The sequence below is a fragment of the Pantherophis guttatus genome, chromosome 1, assembly GCF_059756535.1.
Source record: "Pantherophis guttatus breed Tessera chromosome 1, ASM5975653v1, whole genome shotgun sequence".
Lineage (NCBI taxonomy): Eukaryota > Metazoa > Chordata > Lepidosauria > Squamata > Colubridae > Pantherophis > Pantherophis guttatus.
In genome coordinates, this window is record NC_142063.1 from 74857579 (window position 1) to 74877264 (window position 19686).

General features: G+C 40.6%; 2 long non-coding RNA genes across 2 annotated transcripts; one reads left to right on the forward strand and one right to left on the reverse strand.

The window, feature by feature from the left end:
* Window positions 1–5753: 5753 nt before the first annotated feature.
* Window positions 5754–7772, reverse strand: LOC148116451 (uncharacterized). Its single transcript, XR_015733593.1, has 2 exons — window positions 7652–7772; window positions 5754–6714 (listed from the first exon to the last, which is right to left on the reverse strand). It is a non-coding gene; the product is annotated as an uncharacterized LOC148116451 (long non-coding RNA).
* Window positions 7773–16192: 8420 nt separating this feature from the next.
* Window positions 16193–19174, forward strand: LOC148116452 (uncharacterized). The gene is made up of 2 exons (XR_015733596.1): window positions 16193–16400; window positions 19128–19174. It is a non-coding gene; the product is annotated as an uncharacterized LOC148116452 (long non-coding RNA).
* Window positions 19175–19686: the final 512 nt, after the last annotated feature.

The window sequence follows — 19686 nt, forward strand, 5'->3', positions numbered from 1 at the left end:
TTTTTTGGTGAGGAAAAAGAAAAAGAAAAAGAAAGAAATCTCTCTCTGCCTCATTTTGTCATGTTGCAGCTTTACTTTTGCTTTCGCCTTTGTTTTCAGCATAGCTAGGGGGAAAAAAATCTGCTCCAGGAACTTTTTGCAGCTTTTTGCAGCTTTTTGCAGCTAATTAACCTAGCGGAAGCTGTTAACAGGGGCTGTTTTTTCTATTTTTGCAGGCATGGGTCTACTCATTTTTTTTTAACACTGATCAGCTGTAGGTCAGCCCTTTGAAGCCCCGCGGCAAGAGTTTAAAGACTTTTTTTTTCCCTCTAGCCATCAGCGGGGATTCAGGAGGCAGCCGGGACTCAGGAGGCAGAATGAAAAATCGGGACTTTTTTAAAACACCGCGGGACGCGGGACAAATTGCTCAAAAGCGGGACTGTCCCGCCAAAAGCGGGACGTCTGGTCACCTTATCTTTCACCCCTCTGCTGCGGCTCCCTGTCACTCAAAATATGCGTCACAACTGCCAATGTGCGATACCTGCCGGCACACGATTTACTGAGCTTTTCAACCTCTGGTAGGCCAACCATGGATAAATCCAAGAAAAGAAAAGTTTCAGAAGAAAACAGAGCATTTAATTCAACTACTGATGCTAGTTTTGTAGCCGCTCAAGAAATAGTCAGGCACAGGAAGTGTTTTGTGGCTCCCAGTGGGTTTTTTTTTTTTTTTATGTGGGAAACGGGTCCAAATGGCTCTGGTTGCAGATCTCTGAGTTAAAGTGAATACAGCAAGGGGATGACAATACCACAAACTTTGCCCCCAACCAATTTGCCCCCAGTGAGTGGCTTTGTGGAAAGACCTCTTCCACAAGGAATGATATGACCATCATATTTGGGTCTCATTCTTCACAGAACCTGATGCTTTGTTGCTGCACAAAACACCCAGCAATGCTTTGAGAGGTTTCTGAGTTTAACTCAGAAAAGGGAAAAGGGAATGTTGAGCCTTTACAGAAAAGATATGAGTCCTGGAAAAGTAGAAAGTGTGAAAAAGAAACTTGATACAACTCTCTCTTGGTTGTGTTAAGTATAAATTGAAGTAGAGATGGGCTTTGAAAAGTTTCTCTAACTGCATCAAACATTCCAAGTTTCCTAATGACTCCTATTTCCTGACATCAGTCTTAAAGGTCTCATTACCAATTCATCAGAGAGGCAATGGACTTTTCTTTCTAGATCTATAATATATCAATGGATCTTTGAAGTAATCTGCTGTCTACAGAACAAGTGTCCAAGGCAATATTAGAACATTAACAGTATAGGCAGTGGTATCTCATTCTACTAGAAATTTACTGGACAAGTTTTTGGTTGGATGGAGGCTCAAGACCAATTCCGAATTTTCATACCCCAGTGTAAATTGTTCATGGCAAGTAATGGAATTTTCTACAGATCAAACTAAGATCACCTTTGAGGGGTCCTTGGTGCTGTCTGAGCTTGGTTGTTTTCTCAGACAGCACCAAGGACCCCTCATTTCAATCCTGAACTACAAATATTCTCCTTTATAAGATCACCTTTGTTCTTATCCTGGTGGGGGAAAAAAGGAGCATTTCACTAATTAAAAACAACTGTGCTCAGACAAGTATCAGAATTTCATGCAAAGATTTAGAGCTGCATTTGACCAGAAGAGCAACTGTGAAGAATCAAGAAAGGCAAGGAACTTGCTGAGTTTGTGAATATCACTGATTTCCAGTTGCATGCCAGAGACGTATGTCAGAATAATTTTGCCCTGCTCAATCAATCTCAGGAAAGACTTTCTGAAGAATGAATTGGTGAGGTGAGGCAAACAAGAGACCTTGGCAGAGTTATTTCAGCATTGCATGGTAATTCATGGAAGAGTTGAGCAATGGAGGGAATAACAGAGCAAGATAGTTTCACAGCTTTTTGTCAAACTCTCCCCTGCTCGACATTTCATGGCCTCTTTGGATTCCAATGGTGTGAAGCCCTTGCTGATATGCCCAAGGAATGAGCAGATGATCCTTCAGTAGAAAAACAACAAAAATGGGACCTTGGATTGTGTTTTTATTGCAGTGACCTAGGACACATAGTGGTGGCTTACCCTGCTGTTTACTTGTTTGGAGCTGGCTGAAAAGTGTCCTATGAAAATGTGGCTCATCTTGTGAATAAATATCCAGACCATGGCAAAACTTTGATTTTGGTAACTTCACAGTCCACTTTTCCCAATAGCTCCATGGGTGCCTTCAGATAATTAAAGGAAGTTCCAATATCCAACACCTGTTAAATTGCATTTTAGAATATCCATTTGTCTTTATACTTCCATGGACTTGGAAATCCAGCTACCATCTCTTTAGGCACCTAATGCAACTGCCAACATCATCAATGAAGTTATTGTTCCACTTGCTCATATAATTGTGAAAAAATTGCATAGAGGCGAAGATGCTTCATGGCAGACCCTTAAAATCAGGTCCCATCTTGTGACAGATGATTCTTCTGTAGCTGAGAATAGCTTGCCACAAATAATTTTTGTAACTGTATTGGACTGCCTCTATGCACATCTCAGTTGTTTTGGGAATAAACTGGCTTCGGATATGTAATTTTGATATTCACTGATGCTGAGGAACTATTTATTTTCTTTTTCAAAAATATCAACAATACTATTTGCAAGTGTCTGAGTCATATCTTGTTCTCTTGCCTGCATTGCATCTTCAACCTTATTTCTTGTCAGAAAAGAATGCAAATTTTGCTGATGTTTGATGAGGTGAGAGGAAGCAGCTACCTTGTCTCTTCATTGGGCATGTCATATCACTAACATAATATCTGAACTCAGATCCCCACTAAAAGGCAATATACTAGGTCAGAGATAGCCATTAAAAAAAAAAAAAGCTTCTGGGCAGCATTCTGAAGAAATGATTAATTCTCTGGTTCCTCTCCTGCATTTGCTCCCTTATAAGAAAATTAATTCTTCCTGACTATGATTACAGTATAGCCTTCTAAACTCTGTGATGATTAGGGACTATTATCCACTGCCTCTAATTGCAGATCTGCTGGACTGCATTCAGAAACATGTATTTTCATTAAATTGGACTCAAGAGGAGCTTACAGTTTGATTTGGATATAAGAGGGACATGAATTCTTAACAGCCTTTGACATTCAATATGGCAAATTTGAATTCACAATAACTGCCCTGCAGTGATCTCTGGATTAATGAATGAAATATTCTTAGATATTTAAATAGACAGTAATAGTAGTAGTAGTTTATCTGAATGAGATTTTGAACCTTTTCAAAAACCTCTGCATTCTACCCAGGTCAACACCTATGTGAAAACAATTTCTGTACTAAGATTTATTTATTTATCTTTCAATTTATATGGCTACCTATAAATTTGAGATAGTCGCCACTCAGGGGCTGACAACAGTTAAAAATACCATATAACAATATATAATAATAAAACAAATGCACACATAATTGGCAACTAAAGTGAAAACCAAACAATCAACAGCCAAATCGGCATAACCATTGCACAGGCTCAGTCATACATCCAGATCCCCAAAATTGGTGACAGAACCAGGTCTTAAAAGTTCTTGTGAAAGGCTAGCAGAGTCAGGGCTATTCTAATTTCCGAGTAAATAATGTTTCAAAGGGCAGGTGAACAGTTAACCCTGTTCACAGTTAACAGGGTACGATCAAATGACATTCCATAATTTATTTATTTATTATTATTTATTTATTATTGCGATTTATATGCCGCCTTTCTCCCAGGGGACTCAAGGCGGCTTACAAAATGACAATTTCCAATACAAATCACAATGAAATAAAAATTAAAATCAGCAACCCTATTAAAACAATTTAAAATTATAACAGTGTACCCCCAAATGGATCAGTTAAGTTGACGGAAGAGCCATGTCTTCAGCTCGCGATGGAAGGAAAGAAGGTTGGAGGCTGTCCTGAGCTCAGTGGGCAATCCATTCCAGAGGGTCAGGGCTCCCACAGAGAATGCTCTCCTCCTGGGGGCCGTCAGCTGACATTGTTTGGCTGACAGTACCCTGAGGAGGCCCACTCTGTGAGAGTGCACAGGATGATGGGAGAGCGGCTGGAGATGGTCCTGCAAGTACCCCGGGCCTAAGCCATGAAGGGCTTTATAGGTAAGCACCAGCACCTTGAAATGAATCCGGAACGCCACTGGCAGCCAGTGCAGCTCATGCAGGAGAGGTGTTTCACGGGAGTATCTAGACGCCCCTGTAACTACCCGCGTGGCTGCATTCTGGACTAGCTGGAGCCTCTGGATGCATCCCAAGGGCAGCCCCATGTAGAGGGTGTTACAGTAGTCCAACCTAGAGGTAACGAGGGCATGAGTGACCGTGGCGAGGGCATTCCGGTCTAGAAAAGGGTGCAACTGGTGCACAAGATGTACCTGTGCGAAGGCCCCCCTGGTTATGGCCATCAGATGGTCATCCAAGGACAGCCGAGAATCCTGGAGGACACCCAAGTTGCAGACCCTATCGGAAGGAGCAAGAGTCTCTCCCCTGATCACTAAAGATGGAACCTCCAGATCCCGGGATGCTGGCATCCACAGCCACTCAGTCTTGGAAGGGTTGAGTCTAAGTCTGTTCCTCCCCATCCAAACCCGCACCGCTTCCAGGCAGTGGGACATCACAGAAAGGGCATCCCTAGGGTGGTCAGGGATGGAGATGTAAAGCTGGGTATCATCAGCATATTGATGATACCTCACCCCAAAACCACGAATGATCTCACCCAGTGGTTTCATGTAGATGTTAAAGAGCAGAGGGGAGAGAACCGATCCCTGAGGCACCCCACAAGTGAGAGGCCTCTGGGAGGATCCCTGACCCCCCCCACCCAAACAGACTGCAGACGACCAGAGAGATAGGAGGAGAACCACTGTAAAACAGTGCCTCCTAACCCCATCCCTCTGAGCCGTTGCAGCAGGATACCATGGTTGATGGTATTGAAAGCCGCTGAGAGGTCAAGAAGGACCAGGATGGAGGAACAACCCCCATTCCTGGCCCACCAGAGATCATTTACTAAGGTGACCAATGCCATTTCCGTGCTGTGACCATGCCTGAAACTGGATTGGTAAGGATCGAGGTAGTCTGTTTGAATTGAGGGAATTGCTGCGCCACCACAGACTCAACAACCTTCGCTAAAAAGCAAAGGTTGGAGACTGGACGGTAGTTGTTAAGAACGTCAGGATCCAGGCTAGGCTTCTTAAGGAGGGGTCAAACCACCCCTCCTTAAGGATGGGACCTGGAACATATCTCTTCTGTTGGATATGTGATGAGATGGGTAGACATAATTGGAGAGAGGCATCCCTCAATTAAGCTAGCTTCATGCTATAAAGAGCATTACTGCTCAATTCCAACATCTTGTATTGAACCCAGAAGCATTTTGGCAACCAGTATGCTTTCGTCCTAGTAATAATCAGTTTAGAGGATGGAGCTTGCCAGGATATTGGTGGAAAAAGTTTGGAGTGTGCATGTTCTTTGCCACTTCCCAAGATTACTTGATGTCAGAGTAACTCTTCCAGCAAATCCAATATTCTAGAATTCAAAACATACTCCATCTCATCTTCCTCTCCCATGTTTTTAAGAACCGGTCTTTATCTAGTATAGTGGATCCTTACACACACACACACACACGACTCATGTTTGCACTGAGACCAAAGTGAATATTCCCTCTCCTTCATTACTATATGCAAGAATGATAGGAGCAAATTCTGCCAACAAAGCTTCACAAGGCATCAGTGAAAAGTCTTTGTGAATTTATTGTGGCATTAATGTAGATGGAACTCAAAGCCTTGGAAGGACATTTAAGGTTGATAGTTTTGAGTGCCAATATATGTGCAGTTTGAAACCTAGCACTCCTTCACTTACATAGCTAATTTTGCTTAAATTCTGCCTCATTCTTTGGTCATATATTTCCAAGTGTCATGCTGAGGAAAAACAATGCATGAAATCAGATCTATATATTTTTCTTCTGAGCAATGGAGAATTAGTCTTTCCTTCCTTAGCCTACAGTGACCTTGGCTAATCTCAAAAGCTTAATTGTAATACAACTGGTTTGTACTTGAATGGGAGACCCCCTAGCAACTACCAAAGCTCAAGGCTAGATTGAGAATTTGAAAAAGCACCCTAGATGAAGACGGTGAGAACCATTTTTTTGGTTGTTACCAAGAAGGTCACATGGACACGTCCAGAAAATCCCAAGGAGTCTACTTTTGTTTTCACTTTTATCCTCACTTCCAGATGCTGACACTCAGGCTCAAAGCTAACTTCCTTTTCCAAACAGTGTGTGGCATTCCATTAGCTCTAATGTCTTTTAATCTTTCTGTACTTCTATTCAGCCAAGTGCAGGATTTGTTTTCGGCAGAACTCAAAGGCTGGCATGGCCTTTCAGAAAAGATGATGGGCCATGTCATGACCTTTCCTTCCTTGCAGTCAGCAGGAACAGGCTGTCAGAGGGGCTTCTGTAACACCTCAGTCAAGAGACCTCTTTTGTGAGCACATTGTGTCAGAAAAAGTTTCAGGAGGTTAAGTGGGGCAGCTACTTCAATAGGAGAACTGTTTAGTGAGGACTTACATAACTTTTTTATACCAGCGCACTGGCAAAAATGTCATCGAGCTCTAATGGGGTCTTTTAACTGATCTCAGTATACAGCCACCTACTGAGCAGCTGCAGATGATCTATTGCTCTGCACTCTGCATGTCCTAGAGGGGAAAAAAAAAAAGAACCACTGAGAATGTATAGATTGCTGGACTTTTTCCATTTTATTATACAAGAACCTAGCTTTAAACAGTAAATAGATGAAGGAAATATTTGAGATAATGCTCTAATTTTTAATCATTACGTACTTGTGGTTTCACTTTGTCTAAGAAGCAAGAACTCAGTTGTTTTGTTCTGAGTTTGGGTGCTGGGTAACATTCAGTATTTTGCATGTGGACTGTGACATGCATGACAGGACCATACCAGTTCTCCTTCCTTTGCAACCCTTCTGCACTTTCAAATTATGCTCTGGCTGATTTTTCAATTTTCTGGGGCTGGTTTTTGGTGGGTGGCAGGGTTGGGGTGGAGGGATGGAGCAGGGGTGAAATCCAGCAGGTTCTGTCAGGTTCTGGAGAACCGGTAGCGGAAATTTTGAGTAGTTCAGAGAACTGGCAAATACCACCTCTGGCTGGCCCCAGAGTGGGGTGGGAATGGGGATTTTGTAGTGTCCTTCCCCTGGAGTGGGGTGAGAATGGAGATTTTGCAGTATCCTTCCCTTGCCACACCCACTAAGCCACACCCACAGAACTGGCAGTAAAAATTTTTGAATTTCACCACTGGAGTGGAGGTACAGAAGGAAGGAGAACCTGCTGTCTTGGAAAGGCTGCTCCATCTCTACTTAGTTGAAATTATCACCACAAATTTGTTCACACACTGGCCAAGGAAACCTTGCAGCAGAACTAGAATAATTTGAATTTGAAGTTATAAGAAGGAGTATGTCACCAAATAGCTACTGTAGCTATTATTCTCCTTATAGTCTTTGCAACATATTGTTCTGACCACAAGGTAACACTATTTTATAGGATAAGTGATGAAATCAAATCACTTTGCCTCTTGAAGCATTTGTCTGAGATTACCTTCATTATCTGGTAAGATACTTACATATTGATTAAAGGCCCTCACTTTCTCTTCAATGGCCTGCTTTTTTTCAAGCATGATTATACACTGCATTTTCTGCTCATAAAATTGGAGGAAAAAAATGGATTTTGCTGGAAATGAATAACTGGATGAAAGTAAACAAAAAAGAGGAAGGAAAAATACCAGTTATTGTGTGCTTACACAAACCCAGAAGACTCCTTTCTGAGTTTTATTTTATTTACAGCCTTCTCGCCTCAGCATAATGGAAAACAGACTCCTACCCATCTTTGCTGATGTATAAAAACTGCCACAGCTCTTCACATTACCCAATAAATTCACAACAGAAACGGGAAGGTAATGGGCACTTGACGCAACCTATGAATTGATGCATATCACTCACAGTACATTGATTGCCAAAATTAGTTAATTCAGGAAGAATACGATAATCCTCAGATCCAGGCATAAATCTTTCTAAAACCTGCATGCATTACTGCCACTGAGTCAAACAATAGATATCTATCAGGCTGCTCAACTCTCTGCCCTCCTGATTTAGATGCTAGTCATCTTCCCGCTTTCACTGAAATGGATATATATCCCTATTAAATCTGCCAAAGAGAATCCAAATGGCAGCATTCAATAACATTGAGGTAATCTGTTGCATTTATTTACTGAGCCCCTTCTAAGGATTATAAATCCCCAATTACATGGTGTTGCTTCCCTCGTTATTTATTTTAATGAGAACTAATGATCTTGCAAGGGTATCTATAAGAGTGGTTGTCTCCCTCTGCTATCAATCTACATCTTTCATGGTACTCTCCCCCCAGCCCCACCCTCCTGTGCCATGGTGGTTTGAAGAAAAGATGCTAAATTCTTAGGAACGGATTCCTTGCCCCATTAAAGACCATTTGTGGCCATCTTAGATGTTCTTTGAAATGACCCTGTTGGAACAGAAAGCATTTTGCATGCTATAAAATGTTGGAGCTGCAGCTATCAATCTCAATGATACTTGAGAAATCGGATCATTTTAAAAAATTATATGATAGCTAGTGCTAGAGCCACAAGTGCAGGAGCCTTCCGTAAACCAAGAATGCTTGAATTTTCTCCCTCAGCCCACAGGCTGCAGGGCTCACTATTATTAGACTTAATACATTCTAAAGCACCTTTTATAAAGTAATTTTACAAGTTACATGTGAAGTCTAAAGGTGTCTTGAACCCATCTGCAATTGTGTAATTCTCAAAATCCTGGCCTGTATGAAAAACTTTGTCCTCTAAAAACATTCTCCCATTGACTAGAAGATTTTACTTTAAACCTTTAAATCAGGGGAGCATGTTTATTCATAGAGGGGGTAGATGAATGAGCAAAGCACTCTATTTTTCCCAAGATAGATTGCCTTCTAGAAATTGTACTGTCCCTTCCCTTCTCTTCTCATCCCACTTCACCCCCCCCACCCCATCTTATTAATGTGATGCTTTAAATCAGATGTGTCAAACATGTGGGCTGAATAGGGCCAGAGTTGTCCCTAAGGGGCCCCAGCCCATCCTGTTCACACCCACCCAGTCGGTCACGACGACCAGGCCCTGCCCACCCCAGCCCCCCAAAGGGCAAACAAAATCCTGATACAGTAGACAATGGGATTGAATTTAACATCCCTGCTTTAAATCATTAAATATTACAGTACTATACACATAATCAATTTTGCTGTGGAACAACTATAGACATAGAGATATTAATAGTGGAAAGGATGTGTTCTTGTTTTTTTATTATTAGCACTGCAGTAGTGTATGTAAGCTATTATATATGAAGAGGAAGCAAACCCCACATTCATATATACTGATGATATTACCTAGTTGGGCAAAAAAACATCTGCCAGCTGACAGCCAAGGTCAGAAGGCATCAAAGACTCTATAGTTCAACCTTACATATATTCCCTTCTATTGAAGGTGATGGTGATTATTATGACAATAACAAAAATGAATAAAAGTCAACAAAAGGCTTTATTGAGGCACAAAGTTCTAATTAAACCTCTGTTCAACTTTCATACGTTTATTTATTTTTAAAATTTATCTGACACTCATTTCATCTAGACTTTTGTACATGACGACAGAATAGCTGGTTAGTCAAGTTTATTTCTTTGTTTCAATGTGTTAATTTGTTTCAAATACCAAATTAGTGTAATTAGTATACAGGTAGTCCTTGACTTATGACCACAATTGAGCCCAAAATTTCTGTTGATAAGCAAGGCAAGTTGAGTTTTGCCCTATTTTATAATCTTTCTTGCCATAGTTGTTAAGTGAACAGCTGCAGTTGTTAGATTGTTAAGTGAATCTAGTTTCCCCATTGACTTTGCTTGTCAGAAGGTCGCAAACGGTGATCACAGGACTGCAGGACACTGCACCCATCATAAATATGAATCTGTTTCCAAGCTTATGTGACCATGGGGATGCTGCAACAGTCATAAACGTGAAAAACAGTCATAAATCACTTTATTCAGTGCCGTTGTTAATTTCAAACAGTCACTAAGTGAATTGTTGTAAGTCTAGGACTACCTATAGCAGTGATAGGTAACCTTTTCCAGACTGAGTGCCCAAAGTGTGCATGAATGTGCGTGCATATCCCAAAATGCAATGCGTGCACAGCCCCTGTGCATGCACCCGCCCCTGTGCATCCGCTCACAGCCCACCCCATACATGCCCCACCCCTCGTGCATGCGTGGCAGAGACTTGACAACCAGCTGGCCAGTAGGAGGCGTGCACACAGGTTTTGTCTTAGACCCATTACTCTTCAATATCTTCATAGATGATTTAGATGAGAGAATAGAAGGAGAATTCATAAAATTTGCAGATGACACCAAGCTGGAGGAAGTATCCAACACTTTAGAAGATAGTCTCAAGGTCCAGAAAGATCTTAATAGAAAGACCTTCAAAGTCCCTTCCGAGTTTATTATCCAATAATTCTGTAATTCTGTAAAATCTTGAGTAATAATAGTGGAATGTTTTTAGTGGAATTAACAAAGTATAGTGTGGAGTTCTATGAGAGATAAATTGTGCCCTGAAACTGTTGTGAATAGATCTGACTCATTTTTTTTTATCACTAAACCTTAGATTTATCATAAGATTCAATAGTTTATGATCTGTGCAGGGATCATTTGTATATTTCACATTTGACATTTGGGCACACACATTTCATTTATTTCCCCCATTCCCATCTCTCTTTCGGTAATGCTGCATCTTAAACCTATATGCATCAAATCTTTATGTACTTTCACAAAACTTGTTCAGGGGACTGGTTAAGTTAAACCCTTCATGATACAGGACCAGGTTATTTGAGGGATCACCTCTTCCTGATTACATCTACCTATCCCATTAGATCTGGCAGAGAGGGCCTACTATGTGTCCTGTCTGCTGGGGGTCTTATATTTGACAGCTCCCAGAAGGTGGACCTTCTCTGTTGTAACACCTGCATTCTCCCCCTTTCCCAAAGTGAGGTTAGTCCACCCCTATTACTGTTCTGGAAGTTCCTCAAGTCCTGGCTCTGTCATCAGGCCTGGGAGTCTCTGGGGATTGGTACCATTTTAAGATGGCTCCACGACTGCAGTTAATATTCCTTCTCTCCAGTGCCTTATATTTTTAATAATGATTATTTTATATATATTTTTTAACAATGACTTTTTAGAATAGATTTATTGTTTTACTTCAATGTTGTAAACCACTCAGGGCCAAGCTGAAATCTTCTTGTTCATTTCAGCTTCAAAGACACATATGTACCTGCCCAACTTGTTTGTGAAGAAGACGATTTGCTCTGTGTTGCAACAGAACCTCTTACTGTATCTAAGTGTTCAATTGCTGGAGAGGCAGTGATCAGCATCTCTATGCAATATCTTGTGATTTCCTTGTTTTCTAGTCCCTTCCCTTAGAACACTGTTCCTCAACTTTGGCAACTTTAAGATAAATGAACTTAAACGCAAAGAATTCCCTAGTTCCCCATGTTAAACACTGCCTTAGAGAAAGGCCTTAACTTTCTTCTACAAAAGAGTTTTTACTTCCCTGAGCACATTTACCCCAAACCGGTATTTCTCTGGTGGGGAAGTGGACAATTGAAACATTTCAGTCATGTTGGCTTGGATACCTGCCTTTCAATTTATGCCTGATTTTTATTCCTTGCCATTTTATTGCTACTGCATTGCTTTGATCCAAACAGTTGCAGCCTAGAATTTATAAGGAATGTATGGGTACTTAAATTTTTCAAAATGTGTAGTGCTTCATTTTTTATTTCATGTCTTTCTAATAAACTGGAGCGATGAGTATAAGGTTTTAGAAGATAATGGAGACTCAGACTGCAATCTTAAACTTAATGGGATTTATTTCTGAGCAGACGTTTTAAGATTGCATATTCAGCTGATTAAATCCATCCTGAGCATTCTGAAGGAATTTGTGTGTCTTTTATAAAAGCATAAAGAGCTGTTGGGTTTAATAGAACTTAAGGATTTAGGAGATGAGGAAAAAAGAGATTGGGGAATGAGGAAATGTGCACCCTAATTAACTTGAGGCACTTTATCAGACTAAGATGAAAAAACAAAATGCCATTTATTAGAAGTGTTTTCCAGATTCTTCAGTTACCCTAAGAAGTAATTTGTGTTCAGGATAAAAATTGTTTTAGTTCTTAAGCAGAATTATGTTCAAAAGCTTTGGAAGAAAAATAATTGAGGCTTCTATGGCACAATTTCAAAGAATGGTGTAACTCTTAAGGGGGAAAATGTGGTCTTTTGATGGCATAAATAGTATCTAGCACACTTCTAAATGTAAAACATTATTGCTCATTAACTCAAATCCCAAACAAGTGATAAAGTGATTTTATTCATCTACTCATCCATCTCAGAATTATATTTATACCATGTCTTTCTTTAAGAAACTAAAAGATGCTTATGTGGTGTCACCTCTCATTTTATCCCTGCATTGACAATCTTCTTATCATTATTATTTATAGTTTAATCAACTAAAAACCACATTTTAAATATGTTCTATTACTGGCTGACAGAATATTTTTTATAGTTCAACAACCTGTGGAGTAAAGTTATGCAAAAACTTTTTAATAACTGTCAACCTGGAGTTAATTAGTATGACTCTATCAAAATTTCACTTTGAAAACTCAAATTGGTGACATAATCAGTGAGCAAGTAGCTGATCTGAGTCAATCCAGAAGGATACCATGGTTAACGCTATCAAAAGCCATAGAGAAGTCAAGTAAGGCAAGGATGGATGCAATTCATACCCTGCCCTCACCAGAGATTATCCAAAAGCACAATCGATGCTTTTGTCTCACATACCCAATTGTGAATCATGACTGAAAGTGATCCAGATAATTCACTTCATCCAAGGTCCTCTGAAACTGCTGCACAACCACTTTCACAATGTCCATCCCCTAAAAGGAAAGTTAGATATGAGAGAAAATTGTCCAGTACAATAGGGTCCAGAAATGGCTTCTTGAGGAGGGGGTGACTCCCTCACTCAAGGAAGCATTAACTATCACCAGAACCCACTCTCATAACACCTCCCTGGGTCACTGTAACCAGCCAGAAAAGGCATGGTTCTAAATAGCAAGAGGCTGGGCTCAAAGCTGTAAGGACCTTGACCACTTCCTTAGATACAACAGATATAAAACCTTTCCAGATAACAGGGCAAGACTCTTCTTTAGGCATTTCCTCCCCCCCGTTTTATTTGTTTTATTTATATTACACTCAATTTTCATCAAATAGTGTGTATTCTGAGTACAATTATATTTTGATAATCATATTTATACATCTTCATTATATTTAGTCATCACCCTCATATTAATAATATAATAACATTATGATATAATAACCTTAATACTTAACATTTAACATCGTCTTCTTTAACTCCTCGGTCCCATTTCATCTTTAGGCATTTCCACTTGACCTGGAACCAAGCCAGGATCCAACTGAGAATGAATCCGAAAAATTCCACCCAACGAATGCTGGGAAAATTCCCCTGTGCACCCATGCAAAAGGTTCTCTGAGCCATCCTTCCCAGGAGGGCTTGTGTCACCTGAAACTGGGCTGTGGAATGGCTATCTCTGGATGCAATCGAAGCAGAGGAGTAATAACATTTTGCCACCTTTATCACCATTAGCTAGGCCTTCATAGCAGCTCTGACCCATATTTGGTTGTGTTTGTCCTTTGTCAAGTACCAGTGATGTCTCTAGATGTTGCTTCTTTCACTTTCTCTCCCTCAGCTATTCTGTAAACCAGGGAGAGTGCTGGAATCCCCAGAGGAGGGTGGTCGCGTAGGCACGATTTGAGCAAAGCCTCATCTGCCCCCTTATTCCAAGAGATGATCAAAGCTTCAGATGGCCTGTGTAGCAAACCAGCAGGAACAACCCTCAGTTCTCTCTGGAACCCACCTGTGTCCATTACTCGCTGGGGACAAGGCAATCTAATAGGTCCAGCCTTTCTACAGTGGATAATGGTGCTATAGAATCCCAACATAATCAAGGCATGATCTGACCATGACAAGGGGATACCAAAAGCTCCCTAAATTTCAGATCACCCAGTGACTATTCTGGAACATCAGATAGAATTTTATCATCTATATTCTAGCCAAAAGCCTTCCTAATATACTGATAAATGTTTTTCACTTTTAAAAATAGTTTTGGATTATTCCCCATCCAATTATTGCAAGGACACTGACGAAGCATCCAGACAGAACCAAGCAGATTCAATCAGCTACTCGGTCATGATAGAAGGAGCCTTGAAAGCTTTGCAGTCATTGAGATGTTTTAAAGACATACTTTAATTGAAGGCTTCTTGAAGCAAGTACTCCCTTGAATCTCTTCACAGCTTAAAATAATAAACCAAATAATTACAGTTAACTTTTTTTCTCAGTGATCAAATATTTAGAATCTGTACACTATAATCCTATATGCTGTGTTTAGCCTGAAATTCTGCACACAATTCCTGTGCCAATATGCTCATGAAGAGTATTCCTGGACTAAAAATGTAGGACAGGACGGATTATATCTGCAAATCACAGCCTGTATTTGTGTTTGATAATGAATGGGCTGAGTAATATTTGTCAACCTTGAGAACATTAAGATGTGTGGGTTTCAACTTTCAGAACCTCTCAGCCAGCAAACTGAGAATAGGAGATGGATAGGATATGGATAACGGCTATCCATAGTAACATGTCAATGGACTTCATATAAATATATACACTTCTTCATTGTTAAGCACTGTGAAACCCTCAGGGAAGTAGTACTGAGATCAGAAGCTTCCGTGCTTCTGAGAGCAGTGCCCACAGGAGACTGAATTTCTGTTAGTCAATTCTACTAATACGATCGAAGGAGAAATAAATCAAAGCATAATCCGCAGGATATGAGGGTAGATGAACTTCTGCAGCTGTGAAGGTCATCCACTCACCTAGAAGGAACTCCAAAATCAAACTTAGAAGAAGGCAGTGATAAATCACTTCTTGTCAGTCCTCCTACCATTACACTTCTGCATTTGTTTGGATGTATATTTGCTAGATGATGAGACCGCTCCCTCACAGGCATCTGAAATGGGGCAAACGATGAAGGAGGAGAAAAGCATTAAATATTCTCAAGTAAGTATTAAGGTATTAAGGTAACAGTGTGGCCAGATCAAAGCCACAGTGAAATCTAGTTATTAACGATGCTACAACTGAAAGAGAATGTTGTATTTTATAATCACACATATGCAGGCAGTCCTCAGTGACACAATTGGGACCGGAATTTTGCTATGCAAAGCAATCATAAAGTATGACATCCCATAACCATGCCACTTAGAATTCTGCCACTTCTGGTTGCTGTTGTTAAGGAAATATCACAATAAAGTTAAGCACATTGTCAGTGGTCGCTATTTATGATTTCCTGATGGCTTCCCCAATGATTTTGCTTTGTGAGGAGACAGCAGAGAAGATTGCAAGTTGTGATCATATGACTGTGAAATGCGGTGACTATCATAAGTGTGAGTTTAGCTCATAAACACTACTGTTTAGTGCAGGGACCGGATGCATCATGCGCTGGCTACACCTACCCCCATTTTAGTAAAGGGAAAAAAGTTGTGATATGTCACATGATGACAACATGATGACATGAATTTGACACCCCTGGTTTAGTGCTGTTGGAAATTCAAATGATCACTGAATGAGTGGCCATTCATCAATGGTGAGGTGTGAGCAAGGATGAATGCAGCCTGGATGCACTCACTAATGTGTTATGTGACAGACAAATGCCAACCCATTTTAAATCTAAGATGTACAAGACAACCATCTGCCCTATTGCACTGTATAGCACTGAATGCTGGGGAGCAACAACAGGGGCCAAAAGCTATCTCCATGCCATGGAAATGTGAATGCTTCATTGCATATTGGGCATCTCCCTTCTTGACCACATCACAAATGGCAGCATTTTGGTGTAGCACCAATTATAGAAAAGATGAGAGAAGGCCGGCTCCGCTGGTATGGACATGTCCTGAGAGCAGCACCTTCCACCATTGCCAAGACTACCTATCAAGTAGAAGTCAATGGCCAGTGACCTCACGGGTGTCCTAAACAGAGATGGCAAGACACCATCAACAAAAATATGCAAGCTGCGGGCCTGTGCCCTGGAGATACACCTGACCATGCCAAGTAGCGTTCAATGATCTGAAAAGCGGACCCTGCACTAGTGGGAATACATTAGGAAGAAGAAGAAGACTGAACGAGTGGCCATTAATTGAGGACCACTTTCTGTAATTTTGTAAGTATTTATGAAGTGGTTCTTGGTAGAATTCAGGTTGCTGCCATGCCACCCCTCCCCCCAATTTTCCATTTCTGGGAACTTTTGAAAACTGAATTATTCCAGAGTTCTAGAATGCTCAGGATCACTTATGTGATTTTTATGATCTTAAGTATTTGTTTTAGCTTACTGTAGATGCTTTGATTTTGAGTGCCTTGTTTATTGTTGCATTTAATTACTTTAAACCTCTAACAGTCTGATTGATTGAGGTGGGTATAAATGTGATCAGTAAATAAACAAATGTTTGAAATGTCAACCTAGGAAAGACAAGAAAGTAGCAAGAAAAGAAAAGTGATAGGGTTTTAAGAAGATAATTGAAAACAGGAAAATTTACAACTGGGAAAGTAAACAGTTCAATGAAAGTGTCAGTGCAGAGTGCATCCACTGCAGAAAAGGCCAACAGCCTGTTGAGGATAATAAGAAATGGTACTGAAAATAGAGATGCTAATATCTAATGTGATTATATAAATCAATGACATATTTTGTGCAGTTCTGGTTGCCACACTTTGAAAAGTTTATAGTGGAGCCAAAGAAAGTTCAGAGAAGTTCAGTTAAAGTGATCAAGGGGCTGGAGTAGCTTCTTGAACTGGAAAGGTTATGACATTTGGGACTTTTTAATATAGAAAAAGGGCAAATAAGAGAATGGTTGTTGCATACATTATGCATGAATAAAGCAGACAAGGAAAAGCTATTTCTCTTTTCCAAAATTCCAAAGCTCATCTGATTCAATGAAATTGAATCTTGGAAGAATTAGGATAGGCAAAAGGATTTAAAAAAATGCATCCTATAATTCAATTCTCAAATTCCCTCCCATCAGATGTGGTGCTGGTTACCAGTTTGGCTGGCTCCAAAAGGGGTTGGTCTGATTCATTGGGGAATCAATGGCTATTAGTCTCAATGGCTGTGTGGCTGGGAGACTAGTGAGTTATCTTGTATAGTTAGTTAGTCACTAGGAGAACAGGCTGTTGGATAGAATGGGCCAGGGGTCTGATTGAGCAAGGTGTTGCTTATATTCCTATGTACTGAAAAGTAATTGTGGAAGAGCTCTAAGAGAGGCAAGTGAGATTTGTTTATTTATGTAATTAAAGTTTCAATGTATTAACCAAATTATTAATTAAAGATAAAAAGAAGATGGAAAAATTTTATTGAAACTCTACAAATGTATTATAGAATGACAGATCATTTGTTCAAACAGAAAGGATCTAATTCTACTAGGAAGGAAGATACAAGACGCAATAGAACAGCCTGTCCATAAAAAAACATCAGGCACCAATGAAATGCTATTTAAACTGTAAGAGAAGAGACACTTAAAAGTCCTGTTCTAGAGCAACAATAGATTAAGTGAACTGCAAGAGAATATACACATTATTGAACCACCGCAATAATTCCTCATAGGGGGAGAAATACCAATAATATATGGAATTATTCTCTGTAATCTGATACCAAAGCAAGAAAAACTGATGGAAGCTTCTTAGAGGGAGATCAACCATGAAGTAAGAATGTATTTTCTGCCAGGGGTGAAATCCAGCAGGTTCTGGCAGGTTCTGGAGAACCGGTAGTGGAAAGTTTGAGTAGTTCAGAAAACCGGCAAATACCACCTCTGGCTGGCCCCAGAGTGGGGTGGGAATGGAGATTTTGCAATATCCTTCCCCTGGAGTGGGGTGGGAATGGAGATTTTGCAGTATCCTTCCCCTGCCATGCGCACCAAGCCCTGCACATTAAGCCACACCACGCCCACCAAGCCACACACACAGAACCGGTAGTAAAAAAATTTGGATTTCACCACTGTTTTCTTCCCATGAGAGTTGTGAAATAGTGAAGGACTTGCGTTCTGGAGTTATGGGTGTTCCATCACTGGAGGTTTTCAAGAAAAGATTGAAATATTTGTCTGGTTTGTGAAAACCGGCTCTGGGCAGGTGGATTACACTAGAAGATCTCCTAGATAATTTCCAACTATATGATTTCATGATTGTGTAAAAGTAAAACAGCAGGTTTCTATAAAGGCAGACAGTCATGAGATCAGACAGTGAAAAATATATAAATAGCTTGTATAGCAAAGGCATTGTGAATGTAATACAACTGGCTCTTTGGACTGGCAGCTGTAGTGGCAGCAGTTGGGGAGGGGAGGAGAAAGATTTGTGTGTGCGCCTGATGCTTGCACAAATGGAGCTTTGTACCCTCGTCTTCCAATTGCGTGTCTGTCAACCCTGAAGCTGACTTGACTGAGGCCATTTTGAGACTTCAGTGTTGCCACACTGCAGCTGAAGGATAGCGGGAGGGAAATAGAGATAGTTGGGATTTTGTAGCCAAAACAAAATCCTTTCTCCTGGGAACCAAGTGTCGAGCCTCGCAGCATGCTCGACAACGCTACCGCGCGATGACAGCAGGAAGGAACATACATAAGATATACATACACATGGGGTGATGGTGGCACTGGGTGCAGGCAGTCGTGTGCGGGGTGTGGGGTGGAGGTGTCATGTCTGACGGGTGTAGGGCGGTTCATTAACGTTGCTGTGGAAGAATGCTCCAGAGCACACTGATGCCCGATACCCTGATGAGGGAGGGCGTGGTACTAATAACAAGGGCATGGTATTAAGGAGGAAATGGAGGTAATGAACGGGCGGGCTATTTAAACGCTCACCGTCAGGGATCCATAGCGCTGATTTCGTTCGTTTTTGCGAATCGCAGCATGTGTCTGGAAGCCGACGTGAATAAACCAGCATTTTGCAAAGAGCTGAACTGTGTTTGCTGAGTTTTGATTGCATCTTGCACGGAACTACTGAGACCAAGGACATTTCCACAGGTGGTCAGAGAGAGGAGGAGTGATGTTACCAGACAACTGGATGGAACCTGATTGGACCATGTGACTGATTGTTTGGGGAAGGGAGGAAACTTACTTTTAATTAGGTGAAAACCAGCAGAACATTCAGAGTTGGTTTTCACCAGCTTGTGCCAATATGATATATCCAAATAAATTATTCTTTGAGGAATCTACCTGCCTCAGAGTTTTGTTCATGGGTGTATTACTTGGAACCCTGACAATAAGTGTCCTTATTCCCAATGGGCCATGGCCTGATACTGGAACTGGATGGAATAAAAATTGTGGGTCACATGCTAAACAGTTTGTGATATTTAGGTGATGCCACTTTATTGGCTTAAAATATAGAAAAAAATCTTAGAAGAGGTCATTATAAAAATAAAAACAGGATAGTAAATTATCTGGACTAATTTTTAATATGAGGAAAAC